Here is a 13,052-nt window from a genome sequence, read left to right on the forward strand (position 1 = left end):
GTAAAAACGTTTTCCTCGGCGCGGATTTCGGTGGCGGCCGAGCCTCGCTGATGCTCGCAACGCTTCGTTACCCGTGATGAGTGTTTCCGCAAAAAAAAAAATATATATATATATACGTGAACGTGTCTATGGGTGTCACGCGGCCGTCGTCCGTTGCCACGAGAATTGTCGTTTCTCTGTAAAAAAAGAAAAGGAAACTGTACTAACTCCGATTTCTCTCGCGTTCGGTCTCCTGGCAAAACTTCGCTCGTTAAAAACAGAATAAAAAAGGAAGAGAACTTGACGAACCGTTGCACATTCTAATCGTGTGATCGATCGTTGAATAACATTCGCACAACCCGAGCTGTAAACTGGTTTGTACGAATCCGAACCGGATCGGTTAACGTCCGATTTAGAATGAGAATATGCCTCCGGAGAGGTGCTCTTTAATAAAGACGCCTGTCAATTAAGCGCGAATTTGCTTGTTCGACTGTAAACCGGTTTAAACCACTCTTCAGCGGACTCGGTTGCGCGGCGGGATTTAATTTTTCCGCGCGCTCGCAGGGGGTAAAAATCGTTCGCCGAGGAGCTTCATTTTGTTGTTCCTCAACTGCGGCGACCCGGACAGCGCGAGTAGTTGCGATTGGCGATTTCTTTCTTTCTCTCTCTCTCTCTCTCTCTCTCTCTCTCTCTCTCTCTTTTAAAAAATGATTCGGTAGAAATTCTTTCATCGGTAAAAATTTCCGATTGGATCAGTAAAAGGAATATTTCTCATCAATATCTGTGAATAATCTCACTGAGTTTCAGTGAAAATACTATCACTTGAACTGTCTTATATCTCATGAATTTTGACCAGTGGAAGTAAAAGAAATTCCACTGCCAAATTTATAGCAGAGACAACTTCGTTACACTAAACTATAAACATACTATTGACGACGACAGTTGGAACAGCCGACATTTTAGAAATTAATAATTGATATCAAGCGTCTATTTATTTTCTCTGTATAGTTGTATATTCTTTAGCTTCTTCAAAATGAAACTGCCATGCCCTTAAATGATACTTCAATCGTTTCTGAGAAAATGTAAGCAAGTTAAAATCTTTCGATAAATTTTAAAAAGATATAACACAAAACTATAACGACAAAATCTCAGGTGTTTAAGTGCTTTGATAAAATCAATTTTGTGTAGCTTAGCTTAGTGACTACACGTACGTCATTAGACGTATATTATTGATGTAATAATTACTTTTTATGACAAAGTCACTTAGTCACTAATTGGAGCATTTATCTTATTTTAGGATTTCAGCGAACTAATACACTGATTATACCTCCGAGACTAATATTAAATCAGCCAAGATTATATTCGAGAGATCCAATTCAATCAATCAAATTACGTGTCACTGACGACGTAAGACCGATTAATGCGAGCGTTCTCAGGAAATTCGAGAACATTACATTATTCTTCGTACGTTGTCGCATTCTTAGACGACGACGACGACGACGACGTTGACGACGATGTGAAAATCGTCGCTATTTGAAAATCACGGATGCGACTCGTAATACTCTCGAGTATCTACCGTACGCCGGCGAGATTTAACGATTGGCATATTTTATCGTCGCTCGCAGGCATCGTCGAGAATACGCCGGAAGAATAATTCCGTCGCATCGTGCCGCGTTTCGCGGGTAAATATCCGCACTCCGCTAACGCGTTTTCCGACGAACAATCGATTTGGAATCACCGGATGGAGCTGCAAGCTCCCGGCAGTCTCGCGAAAAACTAAATTAATCGATTCGGCAATTTTGAATACCGTGACGACAGGTGCTTGTGTCGCGGGCATATTTAATCGTACATTAATTTTTTTGTTACACCCAGAGAGAAAAGATCGATGAAATTGGCTTGACTATGAACGAAGCAAAAGCGTTTTTCTCGAAGAAAACGGAATTTATAGTTCCTAAAAACCGGTCTTGTGGTTCATAACAACCAACAATTCTGTTTCTTCCGGCCAAAATGCGATTAGTTCGTTTATAGTTACACGGAGAAAAAGCTCTCAGTTGGCGTAATTGAAGAAGGAAGACCGGATAAAAATTCGACAACGAGAGAGATGAGTCTGTTACTGCGAGCGAAAAAATTCTCCCGAAGGATATTCAGCTGTGTTAAAACTCCGTCCGAGATAATTGCCAACAATCCGCTGATTAGAAACCTCCCGGGGGGGGGGGAGGCTCCCTCTGTCCGTACAAGTGAGTTTTCTAATTAGCCACTGTTCACCCACAGGCAGCGGGAAATTTAGTTACGCTAACGGAATTGTTCTTTCTCCGTGCACCTTAATTCATACCACGAATCGAATTCGACTTTACGAGCCAGAGATTCTGTTTGCTTCGTTCAGTTCGTTCGCGTTAATTCATTAGGGACCAGATTCGATCTCAAGAAAAAAAAGAAAAAGACCAGAAATCCCGTTCGCTCCAAACCGAAACGCGCTTGGTCCGCTCATCGCGAGGTCAGTCCATTACGAAACAGACTTGCGTTCAAGCTCCGTTACTTTCGGGCGAAACGCGTCCGGTTCGTCCGTTGCCGCGTTAATCCCACCGATACTCTTCTCCTCGAGTGATTTCTCGAGTAATTTTGCATCTCGGGCTCCGAAATGGCCGTGCGTGCGCGACGGAGGAGGCAATAGGTTCGCGGTTCTTCCAGCCGGGGCAAAGTCCATCTCCGACACTGTGTGTCGCTCGACGACGTTGCGTCGGTGCAATCCCGCCGAATAAATCGCCTAACTGCGACGACTTATCTCGCCGCTTGCGTCTCGCGGGCGCCGCGACGGCCTTATAAAAGCGCTCCTGACAATATTCCGCATCCGCTGTTGCACGACGCCGAGCGCGCGGCGGAGAACGAGGCGCCATCGCCGGAGCAAGGCAAACACTTCGATCTCGCGCGCACGTTTCGGATCGGTTTACTTAGCTGCTAATTAAGATAACTCCACGCGCGATGTAAATATCAGAGAGAGTGAGAGAGAGAGAGAGAGAGGAGGGGAGGAGAAATTAGGGACTGCCGTTGCGTGATACTTGTGTGCTTTCCGGCGCACGTGAATCAAATTGAGATATCGACAATCTGTCGAATTAATTAGCCATGTCAATCGAACGCGAGATCTATCGATCGATCGGCTATCATAGACGACGCATCGTGATGATTACGCGCCGTCAGTCGATCTCGTGCATCGCGGGCGTACCATTCGCGGTGAATCCGTCGGGGAATCCGTCGTTGGAAATTAAGGTCGAAACAGTTCTCTGGTACATCCGGTATGCGACTGCGAGCTGGAACGATCAATGTTGCACATCCGAAAATGTAGCATTAGTCGCGGCTGTGTATGACATTAATAGAGCGTGTTGTAATTGGAGAAGCATTCGGGACATAATTATGTGACACTATGTAATTGGCACGAAGGTGCAAGAATAATTGTCTGGCGCGAACAGAGAGGAATTGTGCTTTTTATTAAAAATGCAGGACAAATGTGAATTGCGGGTCAAATTTGCGTATATTTATATTATACTATATAAATACATTGGATTACGCAGAATCGATCATAGCTGCACGAGGATCTTCAGCTACACGGAAAGAACAATTACGTTTGTATAACTAAATTTTTCGTTGACTGAGAAAAATAGGGAGCGAACGGAAAACTCGCTTGCCGGAAGAGAAAGATCTCTACAGAAGGTTCTTATTTAGTTTATCATAGTCAGTTTTTCTCAGTTACCTCAATCGGGTTTTAATACAATTAGAATGTTTGGACAAAAGCGTTCTTTTGCTAGACACATGTGTCGTTTCAAAAAGAATTTTTCGACATTTAAAAAACAGGTCAATCTCTCGAAAAGTCGTGATATCGAAATAATTTTCTCAAGTACAGTAAATCCATTATAAATCCATCATAAGTATCAAATTTCTTCAAAATACTTTCTGAATCCTTCGTAAGTTTAGTTCTTAAATCAAGAATACTAAATTAAAATGAAAATTCCTTTTGCTTTCTATATAGAGTATAATTTTTATATTATTCTTAACAGGAGAATAAATTCTTCTCTTGACTATCTAGTATAATAATAAGCTTCTCTAAAATTCATAATGAGTATACTTCATTATTATCAAGAAAATATTTCTCGTTGAAGATCATTCGTCGTCACTTAAATCATTACTCGAACGAAGAAAAATAAAGCGAAACCAATCGCCTTTTCAGCAGCAGAATGATATTTTCTGTGCAGTCTTGCACAGTACCTGCGGTATCTATACATTTGAGTACACAGTAAGCCTAACTAAACAGGTAGATATTAATACACCTGTGTGCATTGTTTTCCAAGCAACAGCTCCTCCGCAGAACAATTGTCCTCTCGGAGAAAATTGTATTTCGCGACCTCGTTGCCTCTGCATTCGGATCTCGGTGTTACGATTTTCCAGGGGAAACGTGCCAGTTCCCAAAAATTCAGATGCTAATTTCCCAACGTACGCTCATCATCTTCCTCCGCGTAGCAAAATGTTCGCACAGACGAAAATTCATCGAATCTCGCGCTCCAAACAATTTACACTGTCCAAGAGCCGGCCGGTCGTCGGCGGAGAGAGCGCATTGGCGGTGCGCGCACCGCAAATCCTTTCGCCGCAGTTAAGAACGAATTACTTGGCAATCGCGTCGCGGCGATAATGATTCGATAACAGTCGCCCCGGTGCCGGAAAGCGCCGTGTCACGCGCGTGTCATCCGCGCGTGTCCACGTGTATCCGCGTGGGAACGCGCGGACGTGTCACGGACGACGCGGAAGACGCGATGCGTCGAAGGCGCAGTTTGCTCAGTAATTAGATAACTCGTGCATTAACCCACCGGGGACCGATAATCGTGCGCGCGCGGGGCAAGCGTAATTTCATAATTGGCGCACCCACGCGACGCTCGTTACTTAATTGCCGCGAAGTGCGCTCGCCACGTCGTGACTTCTCACCTTGAACTCCCGGAATCTCTCGTCTGGAGCCTCCCACGGGCTTCTCTCGGGGAAGGGGAACAATAAACCGTCGGTTACACACGAAGTCGTATGTCGTTAAAATTTCAATGTTGGACATCGTACCTCATTAGCGATAAGTTGCTTTTTATTAATGATATACACATAAGTCGTCGCACACGGTCGGGGGGGGGGGGATATTGATCGCATCTTAATCGACTTTCACGAGAGAGACCCGCTCGTGTGTGCGCGAATTATGACTCCGAGTGATTTCCTTCCTCATCCTTCCTTAAAGCGGAATTCGCATCGCGGCCGAGGCGATCGTTATCGGCAATTAAAGCTCCTGCGAGAAACAACGTTTCGATCGCGCTCGTTATCGCGGCCCCTGAAATCTTCGATCGCTTTTACCGCTTCTCGCGTCGAGATATTTCGGCCGGTCGATAAATGTGGACATAGGTGTCCCGCGGGATCTGTGTATATTTGATTAAGTTTAATTAAGCGTTATCATCAGCTCGGCTGGGCGCACGCGCGATTCGACTTCTAGCAGGTGCGGCGCCCCGTTCTATTTCTGTCTCACGTTTCGCAATCATAAAAAATTAATTCAACATACCGGTTATTAATGCGACGCATTATCGTCGCATCGCGTTGCAAACACCGCCGACGCGACACGCACTTTTAGAACACTGCGCAGTTTCATAAAGATACAAGTAATAGCGACAGAACTTTACGTTACACTGAATTGCGATTAAAGTGCAACTGCATAACCGCGCTCGGAATTTCGCAACGCGAAACGCACACAAGACCGATGTTTATGTTCGCTTCCCCCGCCTCTCCTACGCACGTTAACGCTCAACGATTGTCAACAGGTGGCTGCGGCTGTTATCGAACAAGCGTCTGTGACGAATCGATAAATTCCCGAGGAAACCAGGCGGAAATTAGATTGGCGTTTGTTCGGCCGCTCGATTTTCAAGCTTCAAGGCTCGCGGCGCGTTCCCCGAGTAGCCGCGCCAGTGGAAGAAGAAGAAAAGGAGGAAGACGCAGCAGGATCATCAGCATCAGCTGAGGAAGAGACGAAGAAACGCCGGAAAAGCCGGAAACATGGCGCACGAGAACGGGATCAACGGCGGAGATACCGACTCGGAGACGGTGGAGTTGAATCCTCTGAGGAGGACCAGATTCCACGTGAACCGGGTCGACAGTCTGGAAGGACGGGCGAGTCTCTTGGGCGAGCAGGAGACGAAGAAGTCCCTCAGGCACATGACCAGAGAGGCCTTGCCCAGGCTAGACAACTATAGGAATATCATGAGTATCCAGGCGGCGCACAGACCCTCCTTGGACGAGCTACACAATCCCACTCTTCTCAACAAGGTGAGGCCTTAATGACTTCTCCGAAGGTGCGCCTCTCGCTCGTGCGTGCGCGCGCGCGTTCAAAGCGAGCGAGCAAATTTGTCCGCCGGTCAAATATGCTTGAGACAGCGCTACTTTTTTTCCTCAAGACACTGCTACGTAAATGTAGGTCAGGACGCACGCGTCCTGGAACATCAGAATTATCGGGATTCAGAAGTCCTGAGACAGTTTTTCACAAAATTATAATACGCGCGGAGGAAACAGTTGGTTCACTTAACGCAACAGCGGTGAAACGAAGCGTTCAGGAACGAACGCGTTCAGGAAGCAGGAGCTAACCGGTGTCGGTGAACCGGATTTGGCTCTAAGAACCAGAAATCGCGTTTCCGTTCGCATTTTTATCGCGACGTTTCCTCCGGCTCACGAAGAAAAACGGGACGTCGCACAGTGGGGCCAGATGACATTTTTTGGTTGAAAATTCCTTAGAGACCTGAATTTCCGACCGATCATCGACACCAATGGATGAGGGGTTGATCCTGAATAAATTCCAAAGAGATCTGTCTAGCCGAAATCTTGAAGAAATTATCGGTTCAGGGTTCATGGGTTTAGGCTTTGTCTTAAAAGTTTATCGTTTAAAGTACATTTCTGGGCTCGAACTTAATGTTTTATAGCTGAATTCAACGTCGAGTATTATTAGGTTCTCGAGCTAGATTGGGTTCTTGAACTATTTGGGCCTCTTAATATGTATATACGGCTTCATGCATCCACGAGCTAACAAGTCCTTGGATTGATAGATTCCTAAGTTGATGGACTTAAGACTCAAAATCCCTCGGTTTTGTGCTTAACGGGTCTATGTTTGATGTTTTTGTATTTTCGGCATATGAATTTTGGGTTAATGGGTTTCTAGTTCAAGATCGATAAATCTCGAGGTGTCTGTTGATTGGTTTCATAGTTTCAATCCGCTGAATACGCTATTAGATAGAAATAAATGTCGAATAATGAATATTTCACAAGTTTCTCGCGTTTAACGATAATTTTTCCTCTTTTGGGGCTAGTAATTTGAGAAAAAAAATTTTTTTTTAATTTTGGCAAGACAGATCTCTTCGGAATTTATTCAGGATCAACCTGATCCATTGGTGTCGATAATTGGTTGGAAATTCAGGTCTCTAGAGAATTTTGAACCAAAGAATGTCATCTGGCCCCACTGTGCGTCGCCTCGCGGGCGCGCTTGACGAGCGAGCGCGTGACGCGGAGATTCTGTCAAACAATTCGTATTCAAATTCCGTTTAAATATTTCAGCTGAGAGAACAAATCGTGCCAGCGGCTCTTTTTTTACCTGATTGGGAAATCCCTTCGCTCGTATCTGTGATCGAATGTGATAAGTAGATAAGAGAGAGCCTCGTCAAAAACGTTAGAGACGCTTGGAATTTAGCCGTGCTGATTCCCGCGCGGGATTATATCGTCGTTGACATTTACAACCACGACTGCTTTTTCGCGAGGACAATTTTAACTTACAACCACGACTTTCGCATTCATAAATCGCGCGCATTGCGCGCTGATCGAGCGCGCTCGTAAATCACGTCGCGCGACACCAACGATTACAGGGATTGCGAATGATGTTGCGATAGAGCTCGGGTTTATCTATGGGGAAGTGCACTCGCGAGTGCATGTTACAAAACACGATAGCGCGTGTGATAATCGTGATAGTGATTTCAAGATTTATTTATAAACGTTTCGTAATTGCGCGATAGCGCGGTCAAATCATAGGACGATCCGATTATCCGCAGTGGCGAAATTCAGACGCGGGGAGAAGAAACAACGATGTTTCTTCTTATGCATTTCTTAAATAACCAAGCTGATAAATCGGAAGGCGTACATTGCGTACAAAAAAGCGCGAATCTCCGCGTCGCTCGTTCGTTTTCTCGTTAAGCGCGAGGCGACGTTCCGTTTTCGCGGGTCTTGGGGAAAATTTCACGATAGAAATTCGCTATACGAACGGAAACGCGAATTGCGTAATGAAGGTGCTTCTCGGAAGGACGCCACTGTCCCGCCACGTACGAGACCAGAAGCGTAAGGCAGCCGTACGTGGAAAGCTGGCGCCGTAAGAATAAAAGGCAGATATGCACATGCGACGGCGAACAGAGAGATAGATACACACACACACACATACATACATACATGATCGTCAGATAGACGCGAATCTATCAATACATGTCGACGAATTCTTCGTGATAATAATACGCGCGTCGCGCGTACTCGACGTCACTCGAGAATCGCGCGGCATGTCGAAGCGCCTGACATTCACCCGCTTCTCGATTCTTTTTTTCTTATCCGTCTTATCGGCAAGGCCTCGTTCTTGCAGAACTAATATCTAAAATTATAAACGCGAGTCGCAATAATGCGGGCCCGCGCTGTTAATCTGCGCGGCCCGCGCATTTCGCGAACGAGAGTCGCGCGCTCCGCGGGAAAAGCATCGCGGCTTCAGCCAAGGATCTCTCCGCCATGATCCTTGAACCGAGTCTTCTTCCGTCATGCTACTTCATATACGTGATAAGTTTTGCGATAGTAGATTCGTAGATAGTTCGTAAACTATCAATCAAACAGAAAGATAATAAATTGTAAAATGTCAATGCTTCGCTCAGGAAAATTTGCAGTAATTTTCACTATAAAATTCTCTCCGTCTACACACAGAAAAATACATGCTGCGTTCAAACAAATGTTACTTGTTCTCCAAGTATTCGATAACTTTATATATCCGCAAATCTGTTATAAGTTTATCATAAGTAAATCAAATCTATTCAAAATATTATATTCTCAACCCTAAATTCAGTACTTCAAATCAAGAATATTAAAATCAAGAATTATAATCAAGAATATTAAAATAATCAAAATGAACATTCGGGACTTACTTTCTTTATAGAGTACACATTTTATGATGTTTTCGAAAAGAGAATAAACAGTATTTTTTAGATCTATTATCAAGAAAGTCTTCTATATTGAAAATAAACATTACTAAAAAGAAGAAAAGTATATTGGGTAATCGCTTTTCTTATCACTAGAATGATACTTTTCTCTATATAGAGATGTCGTAATTTTTTTTTTCATTAGCGGCTCTTTAACATTCTCGTTATCAAACACTGCGGTCAGAACAAAGTTCACGATTAATATTTGTCAAGGCGGGAAATTTTGCTCGCTCTCGATCACGCGATTGATATTTTCCTCCCTGTTTTCTGTTTTTCTTCACGAACAATTTCTCGCTATTGTTATACACATTTTTAAGAATACGCAGAGCGGTAAATGTGCATGGCACAGTCACAATGCGCCTGTTCTTCTCGCGGTATTAATTACGCATTCGCTCGAGAGACTCGTAAATCATCGCGCGACAATCGTTTGCAAAGATTGTTAATTGTGCAATTAACCCGCGAACGCAAGCGACGACGCGATATTGTCGTCGCCGCCGCTGTGCCGCCGCGAGTTCGTTTTGTTTCGCTCCACCCTCGGAAAACCGCTGCAAAATTTTTCTCCGGTTTGAGACTGCTGGAAAACTCTCCCGCGATTATTCCGTGCTGCGTGTATCGTTCGAAGGCAGCCGAAAGCAATAAAATCACGAACGTGCAAATAAGGAGAGCGTTACCATTCAGATTTTTATTGCCGCACGTTACGTGACAATGCGTTGTCGACGTGACTTTACGATGCGAGACTGTTATCGGAAGAAGCGACGTGCAACGTAACGCCAAATATTAACAATGACTAATGCAGGGTAACATTTATTTTAGGAGAATTCTCCTAAGTGCGTCACGCTGATAACGCGTTAACTGTGAATACGCGAGAGTTGTAAAGCTGAATGAGTTTACTTAATTGTTCATTCACTCATTCAGAGAATAGCTGACTGAGTCTTGGCTGGATATCTTTTTATAGATAATTCAATATTTTGCATCATTGGTATTTTGAATAATAGATAGATGTGGTAAACTCGGATCTTTTATTTCGAGGCGGTTTACCGAAGGGACAACTCCGTTGGTGTAACTAAAACTTTCGTTGAAATTTTCATTGATTCGGTATTTTTTTCCCATATAGTAGCAGAAAAATTCTTGTAAGAGGTTTTTCCTCAGACAATCGTTTCCAATTATCTCAATCAATTTTTAACGTATTTGAATGTCAGAACGAATGTTCCGGTTACGGCGGTAACACAGATATTATTTCTCGCTTTTTGTTTGTTTACCCTATAATTATTATTTTTCATACGATTTTATTATTTTTTGCATAAATTTGCCCCCATATCCAGATTTTCTTTGAGAATAAAGTTATTTTTAATTTTTATTCTGAAAATCATCTTAACTTTCTCTTGACTTTTTTTCTTAAAGATTCTTAAAGATCCTTAAAGCTTTTTGTGAAATCCTAAAGATTTACGTATTAGGAGATGTTTAAGAACTTCAAAAAAATTGTATAATATTCTCGTATATAAAGCTCCGTACCTCAACGACGATTTTTCTTTCTCCGAGATTCTTAAAGCTCCGAATTTCAACAACGTTTTTTCGTTACCGATTTTACGTCTGGTCCCGCCAACTAGTTATACAAACTGAGATTTTCTTTCACGCGGCTTTAACTCGAAATTTCGCTGCATCGATCTCGCGGATAGAGCGTGAGTCGAGAAAATGTGATTCACTAGATTCGTTCCCTTTTTCAGTCGCGGTGTCCTTTTTCAGTCACGGATCGGCTCGAGAGTGCGCTCATATGCCAAAAGCGTTAGCCAGGCGTGAAGCGAATGCCGATTGTCCTTGGTATTTCTGGTTACAATCACGTCGGTATATCCCCCGGTGTGTGTAACGCGCGACGTTTCGTTTCCAGCGGAAATTACCCAGCGGAATTTGTTTGCTCAGCGGCTAACATCTCGCGGACGCAGGCGAGAACGATGCCGATTCGTCCGACGACTCGCAACGGAACGTCTTCATTTTGTTGTGATAGCCGATACTGGACCCGCGTGTGCATTCCTCCCGCCTCGCGACTTTCCGTCGAGGGAAGCGCGATTTTTTAACGATAAATCACGCATCGCGATTAAGCGGCGGACGATGAGTACGTCGCGCTGTGAAACAGCCTGTAAAATCAGCGTGTAAATCAGCGAGCGAAGTTGCGCGGTGCTATCGAGTAGATTTATTCGCCCGGAGAATAAACGTGTCTATTCTGCACACCGATTAGAGTAAAAGTAGACGTCTACCTGCGGATAAAAGCGTCTGACATGAGTGAAGAGAAAGGGGATAAAAATATGCGAGTGGCGCGGCGGCGGCCGGTTACGCGACGGAATGGGACGGATTGCACGCGCACATACTGGGTCATGGAGATTTATATACTTGAAGAAATTTAGGAAAAGCCTCACGTAAGCGCGAGCACCTTGTACGGCATAAATATTGCGGACTGAGCGTCTCTCGCGCCGATAAATTGCGCAAAGTCAATCGACGAAACGACGTTTGCTCGCGCGCATACGATATTACAAAATCGCGAAATACATCGGGTCGTAAATGTCGCGGGACATTTTGTGAAAATGTCTTCTCGCGTGACTGAACAGCTTCGGTGGAAACGCACGATTGTCCATGTAATCCGTGCGAATTATTTATTTGCTTATCCACTCATATTGGGAATCATCCCTTTGCCTATTATCACATAAAAAAGGAACAGAGTGAGAGGGGAATACAATAAGAGAGGAAAACATTATTACATTGATGAACATCTTTGTAGCTATGAAGCCCATAACAAAACTGATTGGAAATTTATTTGTTATGATGATCTTATTTCATTCATGCTTACTTATTGCATAACTGGAGCCAGAAGTACATCTATATATACATATATTACTTTTCGCTGTGTACATTAATAATAATAATAATTTTTTCAAATTAATTAGTATAACCAGTAATAAAGTACAGTAAAAAGAGAATAAATAATAATCCTCTTAAAAAAAGATTAAATAATCTGTGTATAAGAGGAAATTTATATTAAAATCAGTAAGATTTGCATTATACATATAACATATATAATCTCTACTACTAACTTTCAGTTTTATCAGTAACTTTCAGAATACTCTCTAAAAATGAATCAGTGAAACTCACTGACAATCAGCGATTATGCACTGACTGTCAGTGCTAAATATTATATATCACTGAATTTTTCAGTGGTATACCCCAGTGTATACTTCAGTGCTAAATATACCACTGAATTTTTCAGTAGTATACTTAGCACTGACAATCGGTGCATAATCGCTGATTGACAATGAGTTTCACAGATTCACTTTTAGAGAGTAATGTGTTCGTGATATTTTCCTCTTTAATCTTAGAGGAATCCTCTTAAAGCCATATATAAGAATAAAATCCTCTAAAATTGAGATGATTCCGCTTGTTCTAAGATTCCTTTTCTGTTGGTATACATACGAGTCTACGACAGATAACAACTGAAATTTGCAAGCATATCGCGCGACGACCAGCAAGACGTGCGCTTTACCTGCGTCGCCGCGGATAGCAGCCGGAGCGCGTCAAGTTGTATTATTTATGCAACAGATGTTGCGCACCCCGTTAGTCACGCTTCATTAATGCAATCGAGGAAGTTTTTCAGCAAAGGGGAGGGAGAGGCAGCATACGCGGAGGAGAGGCGATGAGAGGGGCGAGACACACGTTGTGCACGGCGCGTATGTGAAATCATGTGAGCCTCCGAGCGGGTCCGACGTAGCTGCCGGGTCAAAGTGAAGACCCTCACGTTCACCCGGACAATTAAAG

This window comes from Harpegnathos saltator, unplaced genomic scaffold (assembly GCF_003227715.2).
Source record: "Harpegnathos saltator strain DR-91 unplaced genomic scaffold, Hsal_v8.6 scaffold182, whole genome shotgun sequence".
Taxonomy (NCBI): Eukaryota; Metazoa; Arthropoda; class Insecta; order Hymenoptera; family Formicidae; genus Harpegnathos; species Harpegnathos saltator.